We start from the raw sequence: 12,928 nt of genomic DNA, 5'->3' as shown, positions 1-12,928 counted from the left end.
AATAGTATATAAACATATTTGGGGGGGCATGAAGTCAACTAAAGATATAGATCCCATTAAAGATTATTTTTTAATTAAAAAGAAAGATTAAAAGCACATCTGCTAGGAAATGGTAGCCAAAAGGAGGAAACAAGAGAATAATATAAAATAAACAGTAAAAATACCACCTGCTCACAATTTATTTTTCTTTTTCGAGCAGCAGTTTCATAGAACATTAAGAATTTGGCACAATAATCAACTTTATGTATTCTGGGCAGGTGTGTTGCCCTGGATATCTTCAAATATATTCATTACTTTTTTTACTTAAGTAATCATCTTGGTATGTTAAAGGCTAGTTATGCTGTATAAATGGTAAAATGTAAATACCTTAAGTCTTTTTGAAAATCTTGACTGTATTATTAGGATACCTAAATAAATATATGTATATGTGACTTTTATAATTATGAAATAGCTGTATTTAATGTGGTATTACTAAAATGTTTTTCTTATAATGTCACAGGTAAGAATGTGTATTAATGAGAAGACAGTTCAGAAAACATTTTCTCAAAGTCCTAAAAGCTTCTAATGTGTGGCATTAACCATTTTTTTTTATTGAAAATAGGTAAGTTGTCTAGTTTCATATGGAGTTTATGTCTGTAACAACTGCCTCTGGACTCATGAATCATGAAAGGTAAAAACAAAAGAACATATGATTTTTGCATATTTTTCTCAGAGTTTTCATTCTGAATATTTTCAGAATGTGTCTGAAATTTGACAGTATTACTCATCCAGTTTTCATGAAGAAAGAAAATTATTCCCTGTTTTTACTTCTTCTTAGAGATTAGAGAGGAAAACTGCAAAGTAAATTTTAGTGTGTGTGTGTATATATATACATATATATATATATATATATTTGTATATCATATTGTATTTTGCAAAAATAATAACATATATTATCTTAGCCTTCAATACTGCCGTCAGATTAGGTAGGTCTGTAAATTATAAAGATTAGTGAACACAATTTTAACACTAGGCATCACATTACATTTAGATTACATGAAACTGACCTGTGCCTAACAAGTCAGAATCTTCCTTAGAGCTCATAATATCTCAGAAATGCAAGATGAGAAAAATCAACAATCATATTACAATAAAATAAATAGACATATAATAGACATAGGACCTTGTTCTGTTCCTAAGCCTATTATACTCGTAATAGGTAATGTAATCATCATGATACATTTATCATCCCCATTAGTAATAATAGAACATAAGGACTAAGTCCAGTCCCACAATCTGACAACAAAATCCAAAACTCCATGGAAAGGGACACTTGGTTTATGCTTAAATTACTTCTGTGCTGTGGAGGACAAGGTGGAGGGTACATGTGAGAATAAGAAGAGTGAAGCACAAGCCGATTCTTGAAGTGTCACCGAGAATTCCATGTGAAAATGTGAGAAAGACATTGCAAACCAAAAAGCAACTTATACACAGGTCTTAGATGAACATGATATGTTTGAAATATACTTGTTTGCATGTCATACAAGTAACTTCTATTTACAATATGTATGAAAACATGGTGAAAGTTGAGGATGAAAAGTTAGAGGAAGTTAAGTCATATTAATGGAAGATGTGTGTTTACAAACAATATTCACAGAATTTTGTGACTAACCTGAGAAAGATGAGAATCTTAGAATTATTGTTATATATTTTATTGTCAATTTATCTACCTATAAAAGTGATAAAGAAACCTCCTCCCATTTAACCTTAATGTGATTTCTCTTTGCCTTATAGTAATTCTGATATTTTAAAATCCAATATAATATGAATATCACTAATAATGACATATTGATCAGGTTTTCAGCATACATTTACAGAACTGCTGATGGAATCCTAAACAATTAGTATCCTTGATAGCCGTAAGTGAAGAAACAACTCAAAGCTTTCTTTTACCTTTCTCCCCAAGAATAAAAATAATCTCTCAAAGATTGGAGCCAAGAAATAATGATGACATTTTGAACAAGAAATACAACAGTAGCATGTTCTTCTCTTACAGATATTAGATACTGCAGAAATCCCACAGGAAATGTTCTGACATCATAACATGTTAGTTGTAAGCAGACAAACCTGGGATAATCACCACTCCTGAAAATGACAAGGTTTCATATTGCGACTGTGGCACTGTATTTTCAGTAAAATCTCCTCATTCGAATAATTCTCATCCTCAAGTTGAGATCTATTACTTATTGGTATTGTCACCAGATTTGGGGAGGGTCAAAGAGGATCCTCCCTTGTGGGCCTTGGTTCTTGATTAGGGCACAAAGAAGAATCTGAGATCTTATGGGAAAAGATATATATATATATATATCGGGAGCCAGCATATTGCATATTGAGTGCATATTGCATATTGAGTGCAGCACTTTCCACAGCATCATCTTTCAGGATCTGGAATTGCTCAACTGGAATTCTATCACTGCCGGGAGCCAGCGTGAGGAACTCCTCCCGTGGCAAAGGTCATGAGGAAGGAGGCTCGGCATACGCAAAGGCGGGATCAAGCCTCAGGAGTCTCCCTGGAAATTCTCAAGCATCTACCCCCAAAACCACAGTCTGCCTACTTTCTGCTTTGTGCTTTCACCTACACCTCAGACTTTACAGGGGGCTGTCCCCCACTACCTCTCTCTGAAAAGAGTTAGCTTACAGCTCCAGTTAATAATTCCTGGGTGTGACAGTGTTTCAACCTACAAACTCCTTTGGAAATCCTCTAGCCTGCCTGAATAGGTTTTTCTGGCCACATGTGATTGCTCAGAGCCTCCCAACTGTGAGAGGCATGAGATGTTCTAAACTGTCTAAATAGATTCCTTTGAGCAGTTAAAAGATTGATTAGAAATTGTATTGGTGAAGGGTTTTTCACTTGTTGGGCCAATGTTTGCTGCTAAGTCTCCATATCCCTTACCTGCTGTGTCCCTGGCAGTGTATTGATTAATATAATTGGTGTAAGTAGTAGCTTTAATGTTTGTAACCTGGGACCCTTGAGTTAATTCTTTTTCTTGTTATAGCCCACCACACCTTTGCTCTGTAGGAATACAACTTTATCTAATGCTTTTGGAGGGTGGCTCCTGACCAATCACCTTTAGAGAAAAATAAGTTTTCTGAAGAAAGGGTCTTAAAATGTTAACAGGGCTCCGGGCCAGAAAATGATGCAAATCACCTAAGCTTTTGCATATGATAAGTTTGCAGGAAGAAAGCCTGGCTTGCTGCATGACTCTACCCCTTCCCCCATTATCCTCTATGCATAACTTAAGGTATAAAAACTACTTTGGAAAATAAAGTGCAGGCCTTGTTCACCGAAACTTGGTCTCCCCATGTCATTCTTTCTCTCACCTTCTGGCTGAATTATTCAGCCTCTTTTCTCCACTGAATTTCCTCACTGAGCTATCCTAATTTCAGCCTCTTTTCTCCACTGAATTTCCTCACTGGGCTATCCTTATTCTATTACTCTTTATATCCTTAATTAACATTTAATTAAGCAGTTGTTTCCTGATCCTCACCGACGCCGTCCCTGCTTCAAATTCCCTGGATCCACCGGGGCTGGACCACGGCAATATATATATATATATATATATATATATATATATATATATATATAAAAGAACAGAAAGAACACCTTAAGGGAGATGTGGGCTAGTCCAAGAGAGGCACTGGTGCTGGAATGATGATGTATGGGGTTTTCAAGACAGAGCTATGTCATATTCATCTATGTGAGTGTAGACTGGCAGTTTTGATTGACAGTTATATGTTACATAACAGCAGGCTCTATTGTGTATGTCTTTCTCCTTTCCAGTGGTCATGTATGGATGTGAGAGTTGGACTGTGAAGAAAGCTGAGCGCCAAAGAATTGATGCTTTTGAACTGTGGTGTTGGAGAAGACTCTTGAGAGTCCCTTGGACTGAAAGGAGATCCAACCAGTCCATTCTGAAGGAGATCAGCCCTGGGATTTCTTTGGAAGGAATGATGCTAAAGCTGAAACTCCAGTACTTTGGCCACCTCATGTGAAGAATTGATTCATTGGAAAAGACTCTGATGCTGGGAGGGATTGGGGGCAGGAGGAGAAGAGGACGACAGAGGATGAGATGGCTGGATGGCATCACTGACTTGATGGATGTGAATCTGAGTGAACTCCGGGAGTTGGTGATGGACAGGGAGGCCTGGCGTGCTGTGATTCATGGGGTCACAAAGAGTCGGACATGACTGAGTGACTGAACTGAACTGAATTGAACTGATAATCAGGTGTATGTATGTATAGAATATTTATGAACATTTAATAGGCTCCCATCTGCCTAAGGCCACTTGAGGACACAACTGTGCATCAAGGGCAAGTGTCTAGGAGCTGGAGAAACCCCTGTGGTTAGTCTGCACCCACTGCATGCCTAGGGCATATACATGGAGTGGGAACAGTCTCTGTAGTTGTTTTATAGCATGTCTATGAGCTCTCATGGGCCACATGGAACTTATCTGGGGTGTGGTTTAGAAATCAGCTTGAATCTTTTTCAGCTAGGCCACCCCTCATTGCTCATGCCTAATTTCCTACCTAACAATATCAGACTGGTAGTCAGAGAAGGTAGAATTAACTTTGTAGCCAAGCTTACTAGTAAAGTATACAGGCACTATTTAATGGTAAAATGTTAGCAAGAAGATAAATCCCTAGTGGCTGAGACAATAAAGAATCTTCTGCCTGCTATGTAGGAGACCCAAGTTCCATCGCTGTATAGGGAAAATCCTCTGGAGAAATGAAAGTCTATCCACTCCAGTATTCCTGCCTGGATAATTCCATGGACAGAGGTGCCTGGTGGTCTACAGTCCCTGGGGTCACAAAGTTAGACAAGACTAAGTGACTAACACTAGCTAATACTAAAGTAATTCTGCTTAATAACATAAGAAAAAATTGCATAAAGTAAAAACATTTTGTATTACAATTGCTGGTATCATCATCATTTACCAGCAGATATCAAGGCTCTTATAAAGCATTGGTAAATAAGGTAGTGAAGCATCAGAGTTAAAATAGAAAAAAAAAAAAAAGGCCAGTAAAACAGAATAAGAGAAGCCAAACAAACATATATTAATACTTTACACAGTTACCTCCTACCTCATGCTAAGGGCTTCCCAGGTTGTTTAGTGATAAAGATCCACCTGTCAAGTAGAAGACACAGGAGACATGATTTGAATCCCTAGGTCAGGAAGATTCCTTGAAGGAGGAAATGGCAACCCAATCCAGTATTCTTTCCTGAAAACTTCCATGGACAGAAGAGTTTGGCAGGCTATAGTCCACAGGGTCACAAAGAGTCAGACTTAGCAACTAAACAACAACAACCTCACACTAAACACATAAATATTTTCTAAAAGATTATAGATTTAAGTGCAAATGAAAATAGAATCGTCTCTTAGAAGATAAAGCATAGGGAAATATCTTCAAAATCATGGAGTAGTAATTATGTCTTAATCAGGATTTGAAAAGTATTAACCACAAAGGAAAATATAAGAAATTGGACTATATTAACCATAAGAACTTCTGCTTATCAAGGGCATTTTATAAATATAAATACATAGGCCAAAAAATTAATAAAGTTATTTGAACTATTCATTTTTCCAAGAAAAGCTTCATGTTTCCAAATATAAAGAAGTCCAAAATATTAATAAAGAAAATAACTCAACAAAAGTTGGCAAAAGAAAGCAATGACCCAAAAACTTACATTCATAATAATATTAATCATCAGGGAAAATATGTATTAAAGCAAAATTAGGATCCATTACATATTCAACACAATGGCTCAAATGAAAAAGACAAAAAGTAACAAAAGATGAGAAATGTATTGAGCAACTGGGATTCATATACATTACTGTTTGGAGTATAAATCTGTAGAATACCTTTGGAAAACAAAGCAGCAAAATATCTTTTTCTTCATGAAATAAAGGTCAGATTCTTCTATTCAATCAACTGAAAGCATGTATATGGGTGAGGAGTTACAATCTGCCGCCCAACATCCTTAACAGGTGTGGACAAGTTTCTATTTAATAGTAGCCATATTGCTAGCTGAAGAATTTTAAAAGAACTTCATATAAAAATCCAGTTTTCTGTTTTGAAAGAGTTGTTAATTATAAAAATGCATTATGTTATTGTAGATAAACATTGGTAGCAAGTGTATATACTTATAAAATTCTTTGAAAAGACTATAGACATAATTTTCAAACCAAATCAAAGAAAGTTACATTTTGAAAATTAATTTGTGGAACAAGATCATGTAAGCATCAATAAACTCATGTGATAAATACTGAAAATGTGATAAGCTATGAGGAATATTGTTTGCAAAAATCTTTAGTTATATTCAAGATTTGATAAATGATAGTCATTGAAAAAATAAATGTATTTTAATTTTTAACCTTAGGAAGGATTTTCTTTTATATTTTTAATATCTAGCATTTTAGTATTTCTATTATTTGGTAGGTTTCATAATACAAATGAAAACTATAGTTTGTGATCTTTGTTACATATTTATTAGGAGTCAGAAGCAAGCAAGGGAAAACTCTATGAGCCAAGGGCTCCCTGTTTTACCTCAACATATTCCTTTAGGACAAAAGGTAAGGCCGAGTCATGAGGACAAGAGGGTCAATATTAAAGGCATTTAATATTGTGGGTGTCATAGGGCAGAATGTGTATAGCCAACCATTAGACAGAAAAAAATTAAGCATTTCTGCATTTGATGAGAGCAATGCCAGGCCAAGCAGGCTGCTCACACCTGATGCCCACAGAGAAGTGGAAGAGTGGCCCAAAGATGCCAAAGAAGTGGTAAACATCATGTTTGATGTCAAAGATCAATGACAAACATATTCATAAATCAATAGAGATATGAAATAAGACTTGGAAACTTTTCAAAGTACAACTTGAACAAAAAACACATTAGGTCCCAGAACAAACAAGCAAACAAAACCTTTCAAAAATGTTTTCACATTATTATATCTCATTTCCAGATATTGCTTCTTTATACTCACATAAATATACATCCTGTCCAAAACACAACCCATTGTGACCTTATAGTCATGAGATATTTGTTTTGGTCAGGACCCAAATCATTATAAACTCCAGTTTAACTGTAGTTTTGGTTAATTATTAAGAGAATAATTTGAAGACCTTACTAAATACCATCCAAAAATTATTCACAATTTTTCAGCTACAAAATTTTGTGTGTATTATGTATTTCTTCCTTGTAAATATAATGTCCATATCAACCTGGGTAAAAATGTAACAATATAATTAGTTGCAAAAAAGTTTTCACATCACTTTGTTACATTTGACAAAATAAAATTTTATTGACATCAACCTTGGAAGAAAAGTTATGACCAACCTAGATAGCATATTGAAAAGCAGAGACATTACTTTGCCAACAAAGGTCCATCTAGTCAAAGCTATGGTTTTTCCACTGGTCATGTATGGATGTGAGAGTTGGACTGTGAAGAAAGCTGAGCGCCAAAGAATTGATGCTTTTGAACTGTGGTGTTAGAGAAGACTCTTGAGAGTCCCTTGGACTGCAAGGAGATCCAACCAGTTCATTCTAAAGGAAAACAGTTTTTTGGACTCTGTGGGAGAGAGAGGGGGGGATGCTTTGGGAGAATGGCATTAAATCATGTATAATATCATATAAGAAATGAATCGCCAATCCAGGTTCGATGCAGGATACAGGAAGCTTGGGGCTGGTGCACTGGGATGACCCAGAGGGATGGTATGGAGAGGGAGGTGGGAGGGGGGTTCAGGATGGGGAACACGTGTACACCCGTGGCAGATGCATGTTGATGTATGGCAAAACCAATACAATATTGTAAAGTAAAATAAATAAAGGAGATCAGCCCTGGGTGTTCTTTGGAAGGAATGATGCTAAAACTGAAACTCCAGTACTTTGGCCACCTCATGCGAAGAGTTGACTCATTTGAAAAGACTTTGATGCTGGGAGGGATTGAGGACAGGAGGAGAAGGGGACGACAGAGGATGAGATGGCTGGATGGCATCACCGATTCAATGGACGTGAATTTGAGTGAACTCCGGGAGTTGGTGATGGACAAGTAAGCCTGGTGTACTGTGATTCATGGGGTTGCAAAGAGTAGGACACAACTGAGCGACTGAACTGAACTGAACTGATGCAAGTTAAGTATTAGCATTTATTGTTCTAAGAAGAAAAAACAGAGTCAAAACTGAACACATATTTATAGGTTTATTATGTGCTGTGTGTAAGTTACTTCAGTTGTGTCCAACTCTTCACAACACTATGGATTGTGACCTTCCAAGTTCCTCTGTCCATGGGATTCTCCAGGCAAGAATCCTGGAGGGGGCTGTCATTTCCTCTTCTAGAGGATATTCCCAAGCCAGGGATTGAACCCGCATCTCTCATGTCTCCTGTATCGGCAGGCTGTTTCCATACCACTAATGCCACCTGGGTACTTGGGATTAAATCTCAAATATTTTATTGGGGAAAATACTCTTTCCACTAAACTCTCCAGCATTCTGTTTTTCTTCTTTGGACAAATTAATACTTCTTTCATAACAATCCTGACTTCATTTTTTAATATAAATTTATTTAACTTAACTGGAGGCTAATTACTTTACAATATTGTATTGGTTTTGCCATACGTTGACATGAATCCACCATGGGTGTACATGTGTTCCCCATCCTGAACCCCCTCCCACCTCCCTCCATATATCATCCCTATGGGTCATCCCAGTGCACCAGCCCCGAGCATCCTGTATCACGCATCAAACCTGGACTGGCGATTCGTTTCACATATGAAAATATACATGTCTCAATGCCATTATCACAAATCATCCCACCCTCACCCTCTCCCACAGAGTCCAAGACTGTTCTCTACGTCTGTGTCTCTTTTGCTATCTCACATATAGGGTTACTGTTATCATCTTTCTAAATTCCACATTTATGCACTATTATATTGTATTGGTGTTTTTCTTTCTGGCTTACTTCACTCTGTATAATAGGCTCCTGTTTCATCCACTTCATTAGAACTGATGCAAATGTATTCTTTTTAATGGCCGAGTGATACTCCATTGTGTATATGTGCCACAGCTTTCATATCCATTTGCCTGCTGATGGACATCTAGGTTGCTTCCATGTCCTGGCTATTATAAACAGTTCTGTGATGGACATTGGGATACACGTGTCTCTTTCAATTCTGGTTTCCTTGGTGTGTATGCCCAGCAGTGGGATTGCTGGGTCGTATGTCAGTTCTATTTCCAGTTTTTTAAGGAATCTCCACACTGTTCTCCATAGTGGCTGTACTAGTTTGCATTCCAACCAACAGTGTAAGAGGGTTCCCTTTTCTCCACCCCTCTCCAACATTTATTGCTTGTAGACTTTTGGATCGCAGCCATTCTGACTGGCATGAAATGGTACCTCATAGTGGTTTTGATTTGCATTTCTCTGATAATGAGTGATGTTGAGCATCTTTTCATGTGTTCATTAGCTATCTGTATGTCTTCTTTGGTGAAATGTCTGTTTAGTTCTTTGGCCCATTTTTTTATTGGGTTTTTTTATTTTTCTGGAATTGAGCTGCAGGAGTTGCTGGTACATTTTTGAGATTAGTTGTTTGTCAGTTGCTTCATTTGCTATTATTTTCTCCCATTCTGAAGGCTGTCTTTTCACCTTGCTTATACTTTCCTTTGTTGTGCAGAAGCTTTTTAATTTTAATTAGGTCCCATTTGTTTATTCTTGCTTTTATTTCCAATATTCTGGGAGGTGGGTCACAGAGGATCCTGCTGTGATTTATGTCGGAGAGTGTTTTGCCTATATTCTCCTCTAGGAGTTTTATAGTTTCTGGTATTATGTTTAGATCTTTAATCCATTTTGAGTTTATTTTTGTGTATTGTGTTAGAAAGTGTTCTAGTTTCATTCTTTTACAAGTGGTTGACCAGTTTCCCCAGCACCACTTGTTAAAGAGATTGTCTTTTCTCCATGATATATTCTTGCCTCCTTTGTCAAAGATAAGGTGTCCATAGGTGTGTGGATTTATCTCTGGGCTCTCTATTTTGTTCCATTGGTCTATATGTATGTCTTTGCGCCAGTACCATACTGTCTTGATGACTGTGGCTTTTGTAGTAGAGCCTGAAGTCAGGCAGGTTGATTCCTCTAGTTCCATTCTTCTTTCTCAAGATTGCTTTGCCTATTTGAGATTTTTTGTATTTCTATACAAACTGAAATTATTTGTTCTAGCTCTGTGAAAAATACAATTGGTAGCTTGATAGGGATCGCATTGAATCTATAGATTACTTTGGGTAGTATACTCATTTTCACTATATTGATTCTTCCGATCCATGAGCATGATATATTTCTCCATCTATTAGTGTCCTCTTTGATTTCTTTAACCAGTGTTTTATAGTTTTCTATATATAGTTTTTGTTTATTTAGGTAGATACATTCCTAAGTTTTTTTTTTTTTTTTGTTACAATGGTGAATGGAATTGTTTCCTTAATTTCTCTTTCTATTTTCTCATTATTAGTGTATAGGAATGCAAGGGATTTCTGTGTGTTGGTTTTATATCCAGAAACTTTACTGTATTCATTGATTAGCTCTAGTACTTTTCTGGTGGAGTCTTTAGGGTTTTATATGTAGAGGATCATGTCATCTGCAAACAGTGAGAGTTTTACTTCTTTTCCAATTTGGATTCCTTTTATTTATTTTTGTGCTTTGATTGCTGTGGCCAAAACTTGCAAAACCATGTTGAATACTACTGGTGAGAATGGGCACCCTTGTCTTGTTCCTGACTTTAGGGGAAACGTTTGCTGAGGGTTTGTCATATATAGCTTTTATTATGTTGAGGTATGTTCCTTCTATTCCTGCTTTCTGGAGGGTTTTTTATCATAAATGGATGTTGAATTTTATCAAAGGCTTTCTATGCATCTATTGAGATATGGCTTTTATTTTTCAATTTGTTAATGTGGTGCATTACATTGATTGATTTGCAGATATTGAAGAATCCTTGCATCCTTGGGATAAAGCCCGCTTGGTCATGATGTATGATCTTTTTAATGTGTTGTTGGAATCTGATTGCTAGAATTTTGTTAAGGATTTTTGCATCTATGTTCATCAGTGATATTGGCCTGTAGTTTTCTTTTTTTGTGGCATCTTTGTCAGGTTTTGGTATTAGGGTGATGGTGGCCTCATAGAATGAGTTTGGTAGTTTACCCTACTCTGCAATTTTCTGGAAGAGTTTGAGTAGGATAGGTGTTAGCTCTTCTCTGAATTTTTGGTAGAATTCATCTGTGAAGCCGTCTGGACCTGAGCTTTTGTTTGCTGGAAGATTTCTGATTACAGTTTCAATTTCTGTGCTTGTGATAGGTCTGTTAAGATTTTCTATTTTTTCCTGGTTCAGTTTTGGAAACTTATACTTTTCTAATAATTTGTCCATTTCTTCCCAGTTGTCCATTTTATTGGCATATAATTGCTAATAGTAGCCCCTATAATCTTTTGTATTTCTGTGTTGTCTGTTGTGATCTCTCCATTTTCATTTCTAATTTTATTCATTGGATTTTTCTCCCTTTGTTTCTTGATGAGTCTGGCTAATGATTTGTCAATTTTATTTATCCTCTCAAAGAACTAGCTATTGGCTTTGCTGATTTTTGCTATGGTCTCCTTTGTTTCTTTTGCATTTATTTCTGCCCTAATTTTTAAGATTTCTTTCTTTCTACTAACCCTGGGATTCTTCATTTCTTCCTTTTCTAGTTGCTGCAGGTGTAGACTTAGGTTATTTATTTGACTTTTTTCCTGATTCTTGAGGTATGCCTGTATTGCTATGAATCTTTCCCTTAGCCCTGCTTTTACAGTTTCCCACAGGTTTTGGGTTGTTGTGTTTTCATCTTCATTCATTTCTATGCATATTTTGATTTCTTTTTTGATTTTTTCTGTTATTTGTTGGTTATTCAGCAGCATGTTGTTCAGCCTCCATATGTTGGAATTTTTAGTAGTTTTTCTCCTGTAATTGAAATCTAATCTTACTTCATTCTGGTCAGAAAAGATGCTTAGGATGATTTCAATTTTTAAAAATTTACCAAGGCTAGATTTATGGCCCAGGATATGATCTCTCCTGGAGAATGTTCCGTGTGCACTTGAGAAAAAGGTGAAATTTATTGTTTTGTGGTGAAATGTCCTATAGATATCAATTAGGTCTAACTGGTCTATTGTGTCATTTAAAGTTTGTGTTTCCTTGTTAATTTTCTGTTTAGTTGATCTATCCATAGGTGTGAGTGGGGTATTAAAATCTCCCACTATTACTGTGTTATTGTTAATTTCCCCTTTCATACTTGTTAGCATTTGTCTTACATATTGTGGTGCTCCTTTGTTAGGTGCATATATATTTATAATTGTTACATGTTCTTCTTGAATTGATCCTTTGATCATTATGTAGTGTCCTTCTTTGTCTCTTTTCACAGCCTTTGTTTTAAAGTCTATTTTATCTGATATGAGTACTGCTACTCCTGCTTTCTTTTGGTCTCTATTTGCATGAAATATCTTTTTCCAGCCCTTCACTTTCAGTCTGTATGTGTCCCTTGTTTTGAGGTGGGTCTCTTGTAGACAACATATATAAGGGTCTTGTTTCTGTATCCATTCAGCCTGTCTTTGTCTTTTGGTTGGGGCATTCAACCCATTTATGTTTAAGGTAATTATTGATAAGTATGATCCCGTTGCCATTTAATTTATTGTTTTGGGTTCGAGTTTATACACCCTTTCTATGTTTCCTGTCTAGTGAAGATCCTTTAGCATTTGTTGGAAAGCTGGTTTCGTGGTGCTGAATTCTCTCAGCTTTTGCTTGTCTGTAAAGCTTTTGATTTCTCCTTTATATTTGAATGAGATCCTTACTGGGTACAGTAATCTGGCCTTTAGGTAATTTTCTTTCATCA

The 12,928-nt window shown here is 36.3% G+C and overlaps 1 protein-coding gene across 1 annotated transcript in view; it reads left to right on the top strand.

Moving 5' to 3' along the window:
* The window catches only part of LOC133227550 (fibrous sheath CABYR-binding protein-like), a 513,720-nt gene that overhangs the window by 204,111 nt on the left and 296,681 nt on the right, over positions 1-12,928 (top strand). The gene's annotated exons all lie outside the window — the stretch shown is intronic.

This window comes from Bos javanicus, chromosome 16 (assembly GCF_032452875.1).
Source record: "Bos javanicus breed banteng chromosome 16, ARS-OSU_banteng_1.0, whole genome shotgun sequence".
Classification (NCBI taxonomy): domain Eukaryota; kingdom Metazoa; phylum Chordata; class Mammalia; order Artiodactyla; family Bovidae; genus Bos; species Bos javanicus.
This window is presented reverse-complemented; position numbering and strand designations above follow the sequence as displayed.